The sequence below is a fragment of the Pseudophryne corroboree genome, chromosome 8 (genome assembly GCF_028390025.1).
Source record: "Pseudophryne corroboree isolate aPseCor3 chromosome 8, aPseCor3.hap2, whole genome shotgun sequence".
Taxonomy (NCBI): Eukaryota; Metazoa; Chordata; class Amphibia; order Anura; family Myobatrachidae; genus Pseudophryne; species Pseudophryne corroboree.
Genome location: NC_086451.1, coordinates 333,262,679 through 333,280,883, shown reverse-complemented (window position 1 = coordinate 333,280,883; position 18,205 = coordinate 333,262,679).

Below are 18,205 nucleotides of genomic sequence, written 5' to 3'. Positions count from 1 at the left end.
TGCAGCGCATACACCCGCTCACCTCCTTCTCCCCCTGCAGCACATACACCCACTCACCTCCTTCTCCCCCTGCAGCGCATACACCCGCTCACCTCCTTCTCCCCCCTGCAGCGCATACACCGCTCACCTCCTTCTCCCCTTTGCAGCGCATACACACGCTCACCTCCTCCTCCCCCTGCAGCGCATACACCCGCTCACCTCCTTCTCCCCCCTGCAACGCATACACCCGCTCACCTCCTTCTCCCCCCTGCAGCGCATGCACCCGCTCACCTCCTTCTCCCCCCTGCAGCGCATACACCCGCTCACCTCCTTCTCCCCCCTGCAGCGCATACACCCGCTCACCTCCTTCTCCCCCCTGCAGTGCATACACCCGCTCACCTCCTACTCCCCCCTGCTGCACATACACCCGCTCACCTCCTTCTCCCCCCTGCTGCACATACAGCCACTCACCACCTTCTCCCCCCTGCAGCGCATACACCCGCTCACCTCCTTCTCCCCTTTGCAGCGCATACACACGCTCACCTCCTTCTCCCCCTGCAGCACATACACCCGCTCACCTCCTTCTTCCCCATGCAGTGCATACACCCGCTCACCTCCTTCTCCCCCCTGCAGCGCATGCACCCGCTCACCTCCTTCTCCCCCCTGCAGCGCATACACCCGCTCACCTCCTTCTCCCCCCTGCAGCGCATACACCCGCTCACCTCCTTCTCCCCCCTGCAGTGCATACACCCGCTCACCTCCTTCTCCCCCCTGCTGCACATACACCCGCTCACCTCCTTCTCCCCCTGCAGCGCATACACCCGCTCACCTCCTACTCCCCCCTGCAGCGCATACACCCGCTCACCTCCTTCTCCCCCCTGCAGCGCATACACCCGCTCACCTCCTTCTCCCCCCTGCAGCGCATACACCCGCTCACCTCCTTCTCCCCCCTGCAGCACATACACCCGCTCACCTCCTTCTCCCCGCTGCAGCACATACACACGCTCACCTCCTTCTCCCCCTTGCAGCACATACACCCACTCACCTCCTTCTCCCCCTGCAGCACATACACCCGCTCACCTACTTATCCCCCCTGCAGTGCATACACCCGCTCACCTCCTTCTCCCCCCTGCTGCACATACACCCGCTCACCTCCTTCTCCCCCCTGCAGCGCATACACCCGCTCCCCTCCTACTCCCCCCTGCAGCACATACACCGCTCACCTCCTTCTCCTCCTGCAGCACATACACCCACTCACCTCCTTCTCCCCCTGCAGCGCATACACCCGCTCACCTCCTTCTCCCCCCTGCAGCGCATACACCGCTCACCTCCTTCTCCCCTTTGCAGCGCATACACACGCTCACCTCCTCCTCCCCCTGCAGCGCATACACCCGCTCACCTCCTTCTCCCCCCTGCAGCGCATACACCCGCTCACCTCCTTCTCTCCCCTGCAGCGCATGCACCCGCTCACCTCCTTCTCCCCCCTGCAGCGCATACACCCGCTCACCTCCTCCCCCCTGCAGCGCATACACCCGCTCACCTCCTTCTCCCCCCTGCAGTGCATACACCCGCTCACCTCCTACTCCCCCCTGCTGCACATACACCCGCTCACCTCCTTCTCCCCCTGCAGCGCATACACCAGCTCACCTCCTACTCCCCCCTGCAGCGCATACACCCGCTCACCTCCTTCTCCCCCCTGCAGCGCATACACCCGCTCACCTCCTACTCCTCCCTGCAGCGCATACACCCGCTCACCTCCTTCTCCCCCCTGCTGCACATACAGCCACTCACCACCTTCTCCCCCCTGCAGCGCATACACCCGCTCACCTCCTTCTCCCCCCTGCAGCGCATACACCCGCTCACCTCCTTCTCCCCCCTGCAGCGCATACACCCGCTCACCTCCTTCTCCCCCCTGCAGCGCATACACCCGCTCACCTCCTTCTCCCCCCTGCAGCGCATACACCCGCTCACCTCCTTCTCCCCCCTGCAGCACATACACCCGCTCACCTCCTTCTCCCCCCTACAGCGCATACACCCGCTCACCTCCTTCTCCCCCCTGCAGCACATAAACCCGCTCAACTCCTTCTCCCCCCTGCAGCACATACACTCACTCACCTCCTTCTCCCCCCTGCAGCACATACACCCGCTCACCTCCTACTACCCCCTGCAGCACATACACCCACTCACCTCCTTCTCCCCCTTGCAGCACATACACCCGCTCACCTCCTTTCTCACCCCTGCAGCGCATGAACAACGCTCACCTCCTTCTCCCCCCTGCAGCACATACACGCGCTCACCTCCTTCTCCCCCCTGCAGCACATACACGCGCTCTCCTCCTTCTCCCCCCTGCAGCGCATACACACGCTCACCTCCTTCTCCCCCCTGCAGCGCATACTCCCGCTCACCTCTTTCTCCCCCCTGCAGCGCATACACACGCTCATCTCCCCCTGCAGCGCATACACCCGCTCACCTCCTTCTCCCCCCTGCAGCGCATACACCCGCTCACCTCCTTCTCCCCCCTGCAGCGCATACACCCGCTCACCTCCTTCTCCCCCCTGCAGGGCATACACCCGCTCACCTCCTTCTCCCCCCTGCTGCACATAAACCCGCTCACCTCCTTCTCCCCCCTGCAGCGCATACACCCGCTCACCTCCTACTCCCCCCTGCAGCGCATACACCCGCTCACCTCCTTCTCCCTCCTGCAGCGCATACACACACTCACCTCCTTCTCCCCCCTGCAGCGCATACACCCGCTCACCTCCTCCCTCCTGCTGCACATACACCCACTCACCTCCTTCTCCCCCCTGCAGCGCATACACCCGCTCACCTCCTTCTCCCTACTGCAGCGCATACACACGCTCACCTCCTTCTCCCCCCTGCAGCGCATACACCCGCTCACCTCCTTCTCCACCCTGCAGCGCATACACACACTCACCTCCTTCTGCCCCCTGCAGCACATACACCCGCTCACCTCCTTCTCCCCCCTACAGCGCATACACCCGCTCACCTCCTTCTCCCCCCTGCAGCACATACACCCACTCACCTCCTCCCCCCTGCAGCACATACACCCACTCACCTCCTTCTCCCCCCTGCAGCACATACCCCCGCTCACCTCCTTCTCCCTCCTGCAGCACATACACACGCTAACCTCCTTCTCCCCCTTACAGCGCATACACCCGCTCACCTCCTTCTCCCCCTGCAGCACATACTATACACCCGCTCACCTCCTTCTTCCCCTGCAGCACATACACCCGCTCACCTCCTACTCCCCCCTGCAGCACATACAACCGCTCACCTCCTTCTCCCCCCTGCAGCACATACACCCACTCACCTCCTTCTCCCCCCTACAGTGCATACACCAGCTCAAATCCTATATCTCCACCCACCCCCGCAGCACATACACAGACACCCGCTACCCTTTCCCCTGCCTCCACAGAACATTTACTACCGCTGACCCCCGTAGCACACGCACAGACCTGTCACCCGCTGACTGGATCTCCCTTGAGTGCAACCACGTGAAAGAGATAATGTCTTCTGCAGCCTCCCTGGCAATCCCGCACACTGCACAATCATGCCGGGACCCTGTGAAGCCGCTGCATGTGATCAGGAGAGGAGCCAAGGCTCCACCTCCTCTTTTTAAAGCCAAGATCCATCAATCAATGAATTGACCGCTTGTAATTGGCTTCAGCAGAGCGCGTCCCCGGAGACCCCCCCATTTTAAAAAAGTGAGTCCCCGTCCCCCGACCCTCAAAACGGGGTAAAATACGTGCCACAGCGCATTTTTTCGATCACTGGGCTGCCCGATGTTCTCACATACCCATAGAGATAAACAGCACACTCCAGGTGCAGCACTCACAGGCTTATAAAATGCATCACAATGCAGTGTTTAGCCAACGTTTCAATGATATTTCATTTTCGTCAGTGTTAACCATGGAGTATGGTGTATATTCATTCTCTCTCTCTCTCTCTCTCTCTCTCTCTCTCTCTCTCTCTCTCTCTCTCTACTACTTAAAAGTGAAAATTTGTCCTTCTGTCTGTCTTTCTATACAAATCCACAGTTTACAAGAGAAGATCGTGAAATTTGGCATTACGAGTGTATTAAAACATGCCGGAGGCAACTAAAATATTAGAAATCCCTAGCACCCCTAGGGGGCGGGACAGCAGCACAGAGTATATCAGGAGACAGCATAACTCCGGAACTGCTGGACCCATGTACTCCAAAATTGGTACACATCTACCTTACACTCTGGAAACAAACACTGTGGGAGAAGACACCCCGAGTACCCCTAGTGGTGAGGCAGCAGCACTGAGTATTTCAGCAGACAGCATAACTTTGGAATGCCTGCAGCAGTTTACACCAAACTTGGTACACATATGACTTTCACTCTGGAAAAGAACACTGTGGGGGTCAGACATCCCTAGCACCCCTAGAGGTGGGACAGCAGCACAGAATATGTCAGCAGACAGCATAACTGTGGAAGGCCTGGAGCACTTTACACCAAACTTGGTACACATATGACTTACAATCTGGGAACAAACTCTGTAAGGGTTAGACACCCCTAGGCGTGGGACAACAGCACAGAGTATTTCAGGAGACAGCATAACTCCAGAATGCCTGGACCAATTACAACAAACTTGGTACACATATGACTTACAAGCTGGGGAAAAAACACTGTGGGGGTAAGACACCCCTAGGGCCAAGGCAGCAGCACAGAGTTTTTCAGCAGACAGCATAACTCTGGAATGCCTGGAGCAATTTACACCAAACTTGCTACACATATGACTTACACTCTGGGAACAAACACTGTGTGGGTAACACAGCACTAGCACCCCTAGGGGTGGGCCAGCAGCACAGACTATATCAGAACATGCATGATATGTCAGTGTGACAGGGACAGTGACATGATGTGAGGAGGGGAATGCAGGTAGCACAAACCTATACACAGAGAGTTATATAGTGGAAGCAGTACGGTCTCCCAGCAGCACAGAGTGTATCAGGAGATACATAATGTGCTGCGCTATATAAGAAACTGAAAAAAAAATTCTATAATTTCACAGGGGCACTGACATAATGTGAGGAGGGGAATGGAGGCAGCAGGAAGCCAAATACTGAGAGTTGTATAGCGGCAGGCTCGGAATGGGCCACCGGGGAGCCGAGATTACCGGTAGGCCCTACTGGTTCTTAGCCCCACCCTCTTTTGTGTGAGGGTGAGGCCTACCAGAGTTGGACCGAGGGGAAGGAGAGGCGCGCTGCGCTCTCCCCCCGGGCCCTCAGACGGAGATGCAGGCAGCAGCGAGAGCGGCAGCAGAGCCCGAGTGGCGGTGGTGCTTGAATATCTCCATGGATGCTGGGTCTCCGCTGGGTCTTCCGCCTCCCCGGGTTCCGTCCCCTCCCCGCTGCCTGCCTACTGGAAAGGCAGTAATGAGGTGGCCGGGCCTGGTGCAGTCTCCGCCAAGTGTGTCTCTCCGGGTCTTGGCATGGATCTGACAGCGGAGAGCCACCGCCTCCCCCTGAGTGATGGCAACAGCATCCCGGTCCTGGACACCTGTTCCGCTCCCCGCACAGTTAGTGACTCCACCTGGCAGCTGCTGCCTCTGTGACCTGACCCCCTATGCTGCAGCTCTGACCACCTGTACTGCAAACCTGACCCCATATACTGCTGACCTGACCCCCTGTAATTCTGACCTGACCCCCTGTAATGCTGACCTGAACCCATATACTGCCGCCCTGACCGCCTGTACTGCTGACCTGACCCCATATACTGCGGACCTGACCCCATATACTGCTGACCTGACTCCCTGTAATGCTGACTTGAACACATATACTACTGACCTGACCCCCTGTAATGCTGAAAAGAAGAAAGAAGTTTGCTGGCCGCACAGTTCTAAGGACAATTATTATATCAAGATCAACCCAAAAATAGTTAATAAATGTTAATACCTATACCCCAAGTTTCTATATTATGCACTGCTGTGCCTTTATTCTAATTAGAGATAGTGGGGGGTGCTCCCTGAGAGTTAAATTCAATTTTGATACAAAGCTTTACCAGAAGGGTAAACAAGAACTCTCCTATAATGGGGCACTCAGTTGGTATTAGTCACTATGTGCTACACCATTGGATCAAATAATAGGGAAAGGAAAAAGTAGAAGAGGAGAAAAGATAGAAATAGAAAGACATTCTCCTAAAATTTAACTTTTATTAGATCAAAAATAAAAATAATTTAGAGATTAGTTCTCTTTATCTAAAAGGGCGAAATATAGACATACTACATACAATACAACATGTAACAAGATAAAAAAGGTACAGGTTTTTGTGTTTACTCAATCGGGCCTTAGCCCTCCCAATTAATAGAAATTAATTAATTGTTGAAGGACCCTGTTAGAGACTAAGTCGAGACCTTGCAGGGCATTTTTCTGGGTTCTGCTGCCTCGTATGTGCTATTGCATTATATACGTAGGTGAGAGACCCTTACTTGTGCCAGTCTCTAGAGTCATAGACAGTGCCAGAGCTTTACTGGAGAGTGTCTCATTCACTTCTACTTTTGGTTGATGACATGGGGTCAGTGCAGCCAATGAGAAAGCTACTGACACTTAACCTGCTCTGGTGTTGAAAAGAGTAGGTATATAAAAGACAAGACTATATCGCAAATTTCGTGGTTCTGCTGCCGTGCATGTGCTCAAGCATTATATGCATGGTGAGAGACCATTACTGATGCTAGTCAATGGAAATATAGGTACAGCCAATCAGTATGCACTGTGTCCCATTCGCCTTAGATACAGGCTGATAATACTAAGATCATTGCAGCCAGTTCGCGGGTTACTGACACTTTGCTACTGAAGTGTTGAAAATACAGAGGCAATGAAATTCATCTGTTATCACCTATTGTATATTAGTATCAGATATATTCTGATTGTATTTCATATGCATAATTAAATGGTTCATAAATCTGTATTATTTCAAACACTGTTATTTCAGATTATGGCTTTAGTATCTTACCAGCCCAAATACCTCCTACTCTTATCCTATGACTATGTAATATATTAATAATTAATCCTCAAGTTGGAGAACACTTATTTTTTTGTAATATACGTCTTGGCTATATAGCACAAAATTTCATATGTGTATATATACAAAAGATAGCCTGTTGACCTGGCAGCGGTTTTTATATTATTACTCTGAACATGCAGATTGAATCCAAAAACACGTGTTCAGTCAAAGAGGATATTATTAGTAATTAATAGCACACCTGTCTCACAGATTATTACTTCAGGATTTGTGCTATCATAGTCAAGTATCAGGGTCATTCATAAAAATTACAAGAACATAATAGATTCAAAACACAAAAAGAAAAAGTATTCCACATTGGGGCACTCATCTGTAACTTACTGTAATGGAAAATCTGAATCTGGGTATGGGTCAACGCCCTATAAAACATAACCTTTATTATAATTAGTTTAAAATACTAATAGTGGATAGCTAGCGAAGTATTCAAAAAGAATATGTGAAAAAGTGAATAGTGCAAAAGAAAAAATCAAAAGATAAAATTAGAACACACACTAGTCTCGAATATGATCAGTCAGCTAGATAATTCTCTCTTGTAATAATTAAACAACTATATCGTTGTGCTTATTGTCAATATTGACCTATAGGATTGTATACATAAATTGTGCGCTCCCCTCCTTGGGATATTTAGGCTTACTGTTGGGATAATTTAATTGAAGATTCCACTATTGGTCACAGAATACAGTGATCATAATCAGCAATTCACGTATTGATACCCTAAGTGGATACAGTTCTGAACCACTTGTGACTACTGCTAATGTAGAGGGATTGTTAGAGTAACCCTATCTTAATACATAGCGATTTTTATTCATGTGGTCCCAACTTTCTAAAATTTTAAGTATATTCCCAACATATAGACATATTCCCACCATATAGGGTTTGTGTGAGAAACTAAGGCACCCACATAATTACAGGTGCAATGTTAAGTTTTATTATTTATTGATGCACATATGCAGATACATTTAATTAAGCTGCTGCGAACCCATCTGGAGAAACAACAGACTATTTTGATTCAATAGCCCCGGAGTACGGCTTATATGAACTACTCTGAATGGTGAATGGAGCTGTCATTCACCTCTTTCCCACATGATATCAACACGGACCAAGCAATCTCTGATGAGGCTTAAAGGAGATTGGTATTGGCTACTCAGGCTATCAATCAACGCTATGGCCAACCACAGTATATATTTGGAATGAGATGTCCCTGCATCAGGGGAAGAATGGAACTGTTAGGCGGTATTGCCTGTCAATCAGAAGGGATGGGCGCTGACTGGTTCATTTGTCCGTTATAATGCCCTTCCGCCCGGCGCTCGGGTTCACCTCGTTAAAGCTCATATGCGAAATGCGCATTGGTTAGCACGCCATCCACTTTCTGGGTGCCGTGTTTTTTAAATGATCACACTGTCTCTATACACTAAATTGAAATGTGCAATTATTGATATAATCTGATATCCGGGGCACCGGACAAATGTAACTCACTGTTACTTGATATACTGTCCCCGTTGCCTTCCGCAAGATACAGCTCACACTGTTATGTAAAAAGGGTTGGGAACGGCGGCACTCAGGAATAAAGACACAACCACAGCCAGTAGTATCAGCCTTTTTTTGGCTGATACTACTGGCTGTGGTTGTGTCTTTATTCCTGAGTGCCGCCGTTCCCAACCCTTTTTATATATATATATATATATATATATATATATATATATATCCACACTATGTTTTTATAGTTATATACGTAACTATGGGCCTAATTCAGACCTGATCGCTAGCAGGCGATTTTTGCACTGCTGCGATCAGGTAGTCGCTGCCTACAGGGGAGGGGGAAATCGCTCTTCTAGTGCGATGATCGGGGCCAGAGCTGAGTGCTGACGTCAGAAACTCTCCCTCCAAACGCCTGGTCCCTCCTGCGTTTTTCCGGACACTCCTCTAAAACGCTCAATTGCCACTCACAAACGTCCTCTTCCTCTCAATCACCTTGCGATTGCCCGTGCGAGCACTTTGTTCGTACCATCCCATCGCTGCCCGACGCTGCGGACCGGCGCACCTACACATTGCGGTGCATGCACAGTTCAGACCCGATTTACAAGATATTTTGTGTGTGGCCCTCGACTATTCACTGGAAGTGTTAAGCGGCCCCCCAGCTGAAATAATTGCCCACCCCTGATCTATATGATCTGTGCGGATTTTTTCTTCTTTCAGAACCTGTACATAATCTGAGATCTTTTCTCAGGCTTCTTTATCCAGCACGATCAATTTCATATAGAGTTGATTTGATTGAAATATAATTAACATCATTGTAGGTAGGGGGACCCTCTCCTTTTTCAGAAGCAGTTGGTATATTATTACAATGGCTAATTTCAGCTTATCAGCTGAAATAAACAATAGGAGGGATCGATGGACAAGTGAATTGGACAGTATCTTCCCAGAAAATGGAAGGGAAGAGACCTCAACACAGGGGTGGCATGAAGATCTATTACAATTAAAATATTATCTCTCTAAACAATCGAGAACTTGGTGGGAGATGACTACGTTTGAAAATTATGTCAAACACAAAATTACACCCAGGGGTCTACGCCCAAGGGTATTTCCCTCTTTTGAACTCGCAACCGAAAATTTAAGAACAGAATGGGAGGACATTTTAAAGAAATGTACACATGATCTTATGATGGTACTTATAAAACATGACAACCTCTTGTTAGATCAATACACAAAAGAAATAGATTTACTGACAAATAAACTGAAAAACTTCGAACAAGAAACACAATTTCAAACAATGTTTGATAAATATAAGAAAGAATTAGCAGAACAAGAGAAAGCAATTATTGAACGCAAAAGAGGGAAATTCTCTAGGGACAAGAGGGATTATGCCCTCAACCAGGTTTTCAGATGGAATGTACGAAAGACCACTGGGAATGAGAGAAGACCGTCACATGGATACAGGTCATCAGACCAGGAATCCTCAGGGACTGAAGACACTGATAGATCTTATTCAATCAAGGAGAATTTGCCATCACACTCATCAAGGGATTTTTTAGATCAACCCTCAGGTCCCATTTTGGACCAAAGAGAAAGATTAGGAGGGGGAAGAAACACCAGAAACAAGAACAGATGGGAGACAAAAGATACTGGGAAACATCAGAAGAAAACTTACAAAAGGAGATAAATTGTTGTGATCTGGGAGAGGACAAGTTGAGAATAATTAACTTGACCTCTCAGGAGTTGAGCGAGTGCCATATGAAAGTCCTCAGTAGAGGACTCAGTTTCTCCCCAGAATCCCACTTTGATCGTTTCAAGTGGGAAAAAGACTTTCATTTATTTGGAAGAAAGCTCCTCCTCACAAAATTCTATGCCAACTCCTCTTCTGATCCTAGACAAAGTCAACAAGCAACTAGCTCTAATCTTAACAACCCAGTGATTGACATTAGGAAAAGTCTCAACTCACCTACGGAATTCTCTATTGAAGACCAAGTAGCTATTGTGACCCTGCAACAATTAGCAGATGAAGGAGGAGATACACTCCCTTCATCTAGACCCATTTGCAAGAAAAAAGGCACTTTTTGCCCACAGATTAATATCTGCCCAGCAGTACAGACATTTATGGATCTAGTATCTAGAGATCTTGATAAGATGATGGATAGGACTGGTAGTTATAGTAGGATTAGTTCCAATATGAACAAAGAAGAAATGGAAGCTATAAAAGAGATACAATCTTGGAGTAATGTTGTCATCAAGCAGTCAGACAAGGGGGGCAACATTGTCCTTTGGGACAAGGATGCGTATATTTCAGAAGCCAAAAGACAGCTTAATGATGCTTCTTGCTATAAACGATTAAGAACTAACCCCCTGGAGACATTCAAAACTGACTATGGAGTAATCATAACTCAGGCACTTCAAGATGGCACAATCACCAAGACAGAATATAAATTCTTGGAGGTAGAAGAACCTGTAGTGGCGACCTTTTACATGCTACCTAAAATTCATAAACATGAGAAAATGCCACCAGGTCGCCCTATTGTGTCAGGAATTAAAAACTTAACAGAACCAGCGAGTAATTTCCTAGATACACATCTGAGGAAATTCGTCACTAACCTACCATCCTATACACAAGATTCAAGAGATGTCTTACGTAAACTGGATGAAATCCAGATTGATGAAGGGGTTCTGCTCATAACATGTGACGTAGAATCCCTTTATACGAGTATTAAACACGAGATGGGTGTACAGGCAGTACGATATTTTTTGGAAAGAGAAGGTCTGACAGATTTTACTCTCTTCCTGTTACAACTACTTACCTTTGTACTGACCAAGAATTTCTTTGTGTTTAATGATCAGTTTTTCTTGCAAATCAGGGGCACTGCGATGGGGGCGGCTTGTGCCCCCACGTATGCGAACATATATTTGGGGTGGTGGGAGGAGACCCATGTGTTTAATGAAGAGAACAAAAAATATACCCAAAAAATCCTTATATGGATGAGGTATATAGGTGACCTTCTGATTCTATGGGATGGGTCGGCAGATGAATTTGTCGAATTCCTTGGAAAATTGAATAATAATAACCTCAATCTCAAACTCACTTACGAGATGAGTGAAACACAGGTCACATTTCTGGACCTGAGGATTGAAAGGTCAAGTGATGGGAGAATCATGACGGATCTCCATAGAAAACACACTGCCACCAATAGTGTTTTGCACAGGACTAGTGCTCATTTTCCACCTGTTCTAAAAGGTATTCCAAGAGGGGAATTCCTGCGTTTGAAAAGGAACTGTTCAGATAATTCAACATTTGAACACCGCGCTAAAGAGCTATCGGAGAGATTAATTAAACGTGGCTATAGTAAGAGAGCAATTAAGAAGGCCTTATATCAAGCAAGGAATAAGGATAGAAATATTCTCCTTTATTCAGAGAAAAATAAAAAATCAGAGTCCAATACCATCAGATTTGTAGGGGACTTCTGTGCAGAATGGCAGAACATACAATACACATTACAGAAATTCTTACCTGTTTTGAAACTGGACCCAGATCTTAACAAAGCCTTGGGCTCAAGAATACCCATAAGTTGGAGAAGATCGGCCAACTTAAAGGATAAGCTCTCAGATAGTCATTTTGTTAAAATTAAGAAGAAGCCACCAACAGTACGAGGCTCCCATAGATGTGGAGGATGTAAAGCCTGTAGCTTTATGCAACGTACTACAGAAGTCCAAGATAAATATCTTCACAGACATACCATCAGGGACTTCATTAATTGTAAAACCACAGGAGTGGTATATTGCCTAATGTGTCCCTGTGACAAACATTATGTAGGGATGACTACACGCCCATTGAAGCAACGAGTACTGGAGCATGTGGGAAATATTAGGAATTCCAAAGGGGACCTCGATAAGTTCAAACCCCTCACATCAGTTGCAAGACACTTTTATATGCAACATGATTTGAATTTTAACGAATTAAGGGTGTTCGGACTGGAAAAGATTCACTTGGGAATTAGAGGAGGAAATCTGACCCAGGAATTACTGAGGAGGGAAAGCTACTGGACGTTCATGTTAGGAGGTCTGCATCCAGAGGGCCTAAATGAATATATTAATTATAGTGCATTTTTGAATTAGAATAAAGGTTCTGAGTATCCAGAAACGGAATGACCAATTATATACTTTATACCTGTATGGATACATATATTTTTTGTCACTATAGATAGGGCAACATATGTTTGAAACTTTATATCACTTTTGTTTTGTGTTTAGGTTTTTTGTGCCAGCACACCTTTTTTATTTTCTTCACTTATACATTATACACTATTAATCTTTTTATGAACATTTAATAATCTTTGATCGTTACACAGGGTTCTAGTCACTCTTACTGACACATGTTCATGTACACCATTTGCATCACACATTATTTATAATTAATGTATTTGATATGTTCTGTATAATAAGCAGGAAGTTATTATCACAATTTATATTTATTGCTTACACGGGGTTTCATTGTGTCACCCCCTTTTTTTCACAACCCACATAATTACAGGTGCAATGTTAAGTTTTATTATTTATTGATGCACATATGCAGATACATTTAATTAAGCTGCTGCGAACCCATCTGGAGAAACAACAGACTATTTTGATTCAATAGCCCCGGAGTACGGCTTATATGAACTACTCTGAATGGTGAATGGAGCTGTCATTCACCTCTTTCCCACATGATATATACACGGACCAAGCAATCTCTGATGAGGATTAAAGGAGATTGGTATTGGCTACTCAGGCTATCAATCAACGCTATGGCCAACCACAGTATATATTTGGAATGAGATGTCCCTGCATCAGGGGAAGAATGGAACTGTTAGGCGGTATTGCCTGTCAATCAGAAGGGATGGGCGCTGACTGGTTCATTTGTCCGTTATAATGCCCTTCCGCCCGGCGCTCGGGTTCACCTCATTAAAGCTCATATGCGAAATGCGCATTGGTTATCACGCCATCCACCTTCTGGGTGCCGTGTTTTTTAAATGATCACACTGTCTCTATACACTAAATTGAAATGTGCAATTATTGATATAATCTGATATCCGGGGCACCGGACAAATGTACCGTAGGACGTTACTATATATTAAATAAGTGTTGTCTCCCTCTCACCAGGGATTTAGTAAGGCTTATCTGGGCATAGTTGAGAGAACGAGCATGATATAATGCACTATTGCTTATTACGGCAATGAACAATAAGACACGCAGCTAACTGACATCTAATCTCCGTTCTCATTCAGTCAGTCTAAAAGGGTTAACCCACAGAAACAGATAACTCAATTTCTATGTATAGATAAGACTGCATATTGTGTTATACGGCATTCGCAGGAGAATGTAACCAGCAGTACATGCTTTGGACACATTGTAAATCAGCCAGGTTACGATAGCACTGTGACGGCTGAATTTGAAACATTTGTTGCGGATCACTGAATACATGGGTCTACTGTCTGCACAACACATTAGTGACACGTTGTATTGTAGTAAGACCAATCTAGCCTACTTCAATCAGCCGTAGATTACATACTGTATTAAGTGATATAGATCTAATACTGGGAGCGCATACCATCGAGATCCTCTGATTCAGCAATACTATCACGGCTTGTTTGAGCTGCTTCTTACCAATTACATACAGGAGCAGGGAGATTGAGGATAATTTACTCACTCCCAGGTACTGTGGAAGGTTATGCTCGAATAGGATTAACCCCTTAACTGACGTGTGTGAATGCATGTTATATGAGAATATCTAAGTGATTTCGTTCTGCACAAGGGAAGTGTTCAGATCATATCGCTGCAGTGCCTTAGTTTCTCACACAAACCCTATATGGTGGGAATATGTCTATATGTTGGGAATATACTTAAAATTTTAGAAAGTTGGGACCACATGAATAAAAATCGCTATGTATTAAGATAGGGTTACTCTAACAATCCCTCTACATTAGCAGTAGTCACAAGTGGTTCAGAACTGTATCCACTTAGGGTATCAATACGTGAATTGCTGATTATGATCACTGTATTCTGTGACCAATAGTGGAATCTTCAATTAAATTATCCCAACAGTAAGCCTAAATATCCCAAGGAGGGGAGCGCACAATTTATGTATACAATCCTATAGGTCAATATTGACAATAAGCACAACGATATAGTTGTTTAATTATTACAAGAGAGAATTATCTAGCTGACTGATCATATTCGAGACTAGTGTGTGTTCTAATTTTATCTTTTGATTTTTTCTTTTGCACTATTCACTTTTTCACATATTCTTTTTGAATACTTCGCTAGCTATCCACTATTAGTATATTAAACTAATTATAATAAAGGTTATGTTTTATAGGGAGTTGAACCATACCCAGATTCAGATTTTCCATTACAGTAAGTTACAGATGAGTGCCCCAATGTGGAATACTTTTTCTTTTTGTGTTTTGATATGATTAACTTATTCCAGGGAGCACCCCCAAATTAATGGTCAATACCAAGAATTTTCTCTGAAAATTGTTTTCAATTATAAACAATGGGAAGTAACTTACTTATATGAATATATGATCTATATGATCTGTGCGGATTTTTTCTTCTTTCAGAACAAGAACATAATAGAGTTTGGCATATTCAATTTAGTGAAGCACTTATATGTAGCCTGACATGGTCTCACACTCGTAGCAGCATATATCGAGATGAACAGTTTACTACTGCATCAGCCTTGCAGGTAGTAGTGTGCTGCTTATTGTGGTAGTGGACCGATATAACACTTATAACTGGCGGCTTCATAAACAAAAATAGATTAACTCATACGACCTGTACCATGGGGACACCCGCCGTGCGCACTGGCAGGGTGTCCTGCACGCTTCCTTCCTTTAACGTACGTTTCGCCGTAGCTTGTTCACAAAGGGGGGGAACAGCCTCTAATTGTTATCAGTCCAAACTCCTTAAAAACCATCAGCCACTCCCCTAGGGGCGGACGCAAATAATGACATCCTCTATTTCTGGGGAAATCATTTTTACTCGAGTATATCACATAATCTATAAATCTCTGTCATGTCCAACTTCAGTTTGAAGAATGAACTCATTAGCAAACGTAAGACACAAGAAGACCTGAGTAATATATTTCCTGAGGAGCTCACTTACTCTATACCCAATACAAATTGGGAAGATTTCAAAAAACTCAAATTTAATCTGCAGAAACAGTTACGTACGAATTGGGATCTTACTACCCTTGAAAATTATCAAAGGCAGAAAATCTCACCAAGGGGATTGAGACCCAAGGTGTTCCCAAACTTTGATCTTATTACAGACAACCTTCAGAAAGAGTGGGAAGCCACGTTATTAAAATGCTCACAAGAACTCATCACCATTCTTATCAAACATAATCTACTTGTATTGGAAGGATGTGAGAAAGAAATAGATACACTGGGCAAAAAATTACAGGATTGGGAACAGGATCAACAATTTCAAAAGTGCTTTGAAAAAAACAAAAAGGACTTAGAAACCTATGAAAAGGAAATTATAGAACGAAAATGGATAAAATTCGTACGAGATAAAAAAGATTTTGCCTCTGGGAATATATTTAAATGGAAACGCAATATAAAGAACAAGACAGGTGCCCAGAGAGACTATCACTACTCTTCGTCAGACACAGACCTGTCGGAGGTAGAGGAAGATATTGGACCCTATGCATATAATAGGAATTCACCATCCACTTCCTCACGAGGTGAGATCACCCCCAACTCATCCTTGAATTATCCATCTTCCTCATCTGCTGCTTTTTTAGAACAAAATCAAGGTACCAGGAGAGGGTACCAAAGAGGAGGAAGACAAGGAGGGGGAAAAGGACAAGGAAGAGGAAGGGGACGACAGACATGGGATACACCACAACCGCAGAGACAATCTGCACGGAACAGACAGAGAACTTAGACACAGATGTTAGATTGGATGAATTGAGGATTATTAACCTGTCAGATATTAAGCTATCTACCATACAAGAGAGCCTACTGAAGAAAGGTCTATCATTCTCACCAACTTCACACTTTGATAGATTTGAATGGGAGAAGGACTTGCAGCTATATGGGAGGAAGCTACTTCTTAAAAAGTTCTTTGCAAATCAAGAACGTATAAAGAAAGAAGCAGAATTGTCATCTATGGCATCAATACCTCCCATACCAATAATAACATCACTAACCCAATCTGACAGAGAGGCCTTACACATCTTAGAAGATCTTTCTGAAGACACAGGTGAAATACAAACCTTCTGGACTGACACACACAGACCAATTTGTAAACCCAAATCATTATTTTTTCCTCAAAGTAATACATGTCCACCAGTACAAACCTTTCTTGACCTGGTAGCCTTGGATTTTGACGAACTGAGTAAATGTAAATATCGAACTCAGGGTAACATATCCAAGGATGAGAAAGAAGCCTGGGCAGAAATGCAAACCTGGGATCAGGTAATCATTAAACCCTCCGATAAGGGGGGTAACATAGTACTATGGCCTAGAGACATGTATATGACTGAAGTAATGAGACAGCTGGGGGATTCTTCTTGTTATAAATCTCTCTCCACGGACCCTACAGAGGTCTTCCTCACGGCATATAACAAATTGGTCTCTGGCTATTGCCTGAGTGGAACCATTACCAAATCAGAAATAGAGTTCTTGGAAGTTAAGAACCCCAAGATCCCCACTTTTTACGCACTTCCCAAAGTGCATAAGAATGCAGAGGTGCCCCCGGGAAGACCAATAGTCTCAGGCATAGGCAGCCTGACAGAGAAGGCTAGCACCTTTGTCGACCTACATCTCAGGAAGCATGTACTAAGCCTTCCGTCTTACTTACGTGACACAACAGATGTCCTTAAAAAGATCCAAGGGGTTAAATTAGAAAGTCATCAACTCCTTGTATCTTTGGATGTGGAATCCCTATATACCTCGATTAGACACTCAGATGGTCTTAAGGCAGTAGAACACTTCCTTAGTATGGAAGGGTCAAATGACTTTAATGAGTTCATCATGGAACTCTTGGAGTTTGTACTAAGCAGAAACCATTTTGTGTTCGATAACAAACATTTTTTGCAGATTAGGGGCACGGCGATGGGGGCGGCCTGTGCCCCTACGTATGCTAATTTGTTTTTAGGCTGGTGGGAGGCCTTAACCGTTTTTCTGAAGAAATGGAAGAACACACTAAACATGTAATACAATGGCTACGTTATATCGATGATATACTAATAATATGGGATGGCAGTGAACATCAGCTTCAGAACTTTACAAGCCTCCTTAACACCAACGCCTTAAATCTGAGACTTACATGTAAATACAGCTATGATAAGGTAGCATTCTTAGATCTATTGATCTACAGAGGTGAAGATGGTGAACTCACTACGGATCTTTACCACAAAAAGACAGCTACTAACAGTTTGCTGCTTGAATCCAGCTGCCATTTTCCACCTACAGTTTCAAATATTCCAAAGGGCGAGTTTTTGCGCCTAAGGAGAAACTGTTCAGATAGGAAAATCTTTTTACAACAAAGTAAAGATCTTACGATAAGATTAAAAAATAGGGGATATAGTGGACGACTCATCAAAAGGGCTAAACATCATGCCCTGAAAACAGAGAGAGACAATCTGATCTTTCCAGTACAGAAAGAAATCAATAAATCAGAAGAGA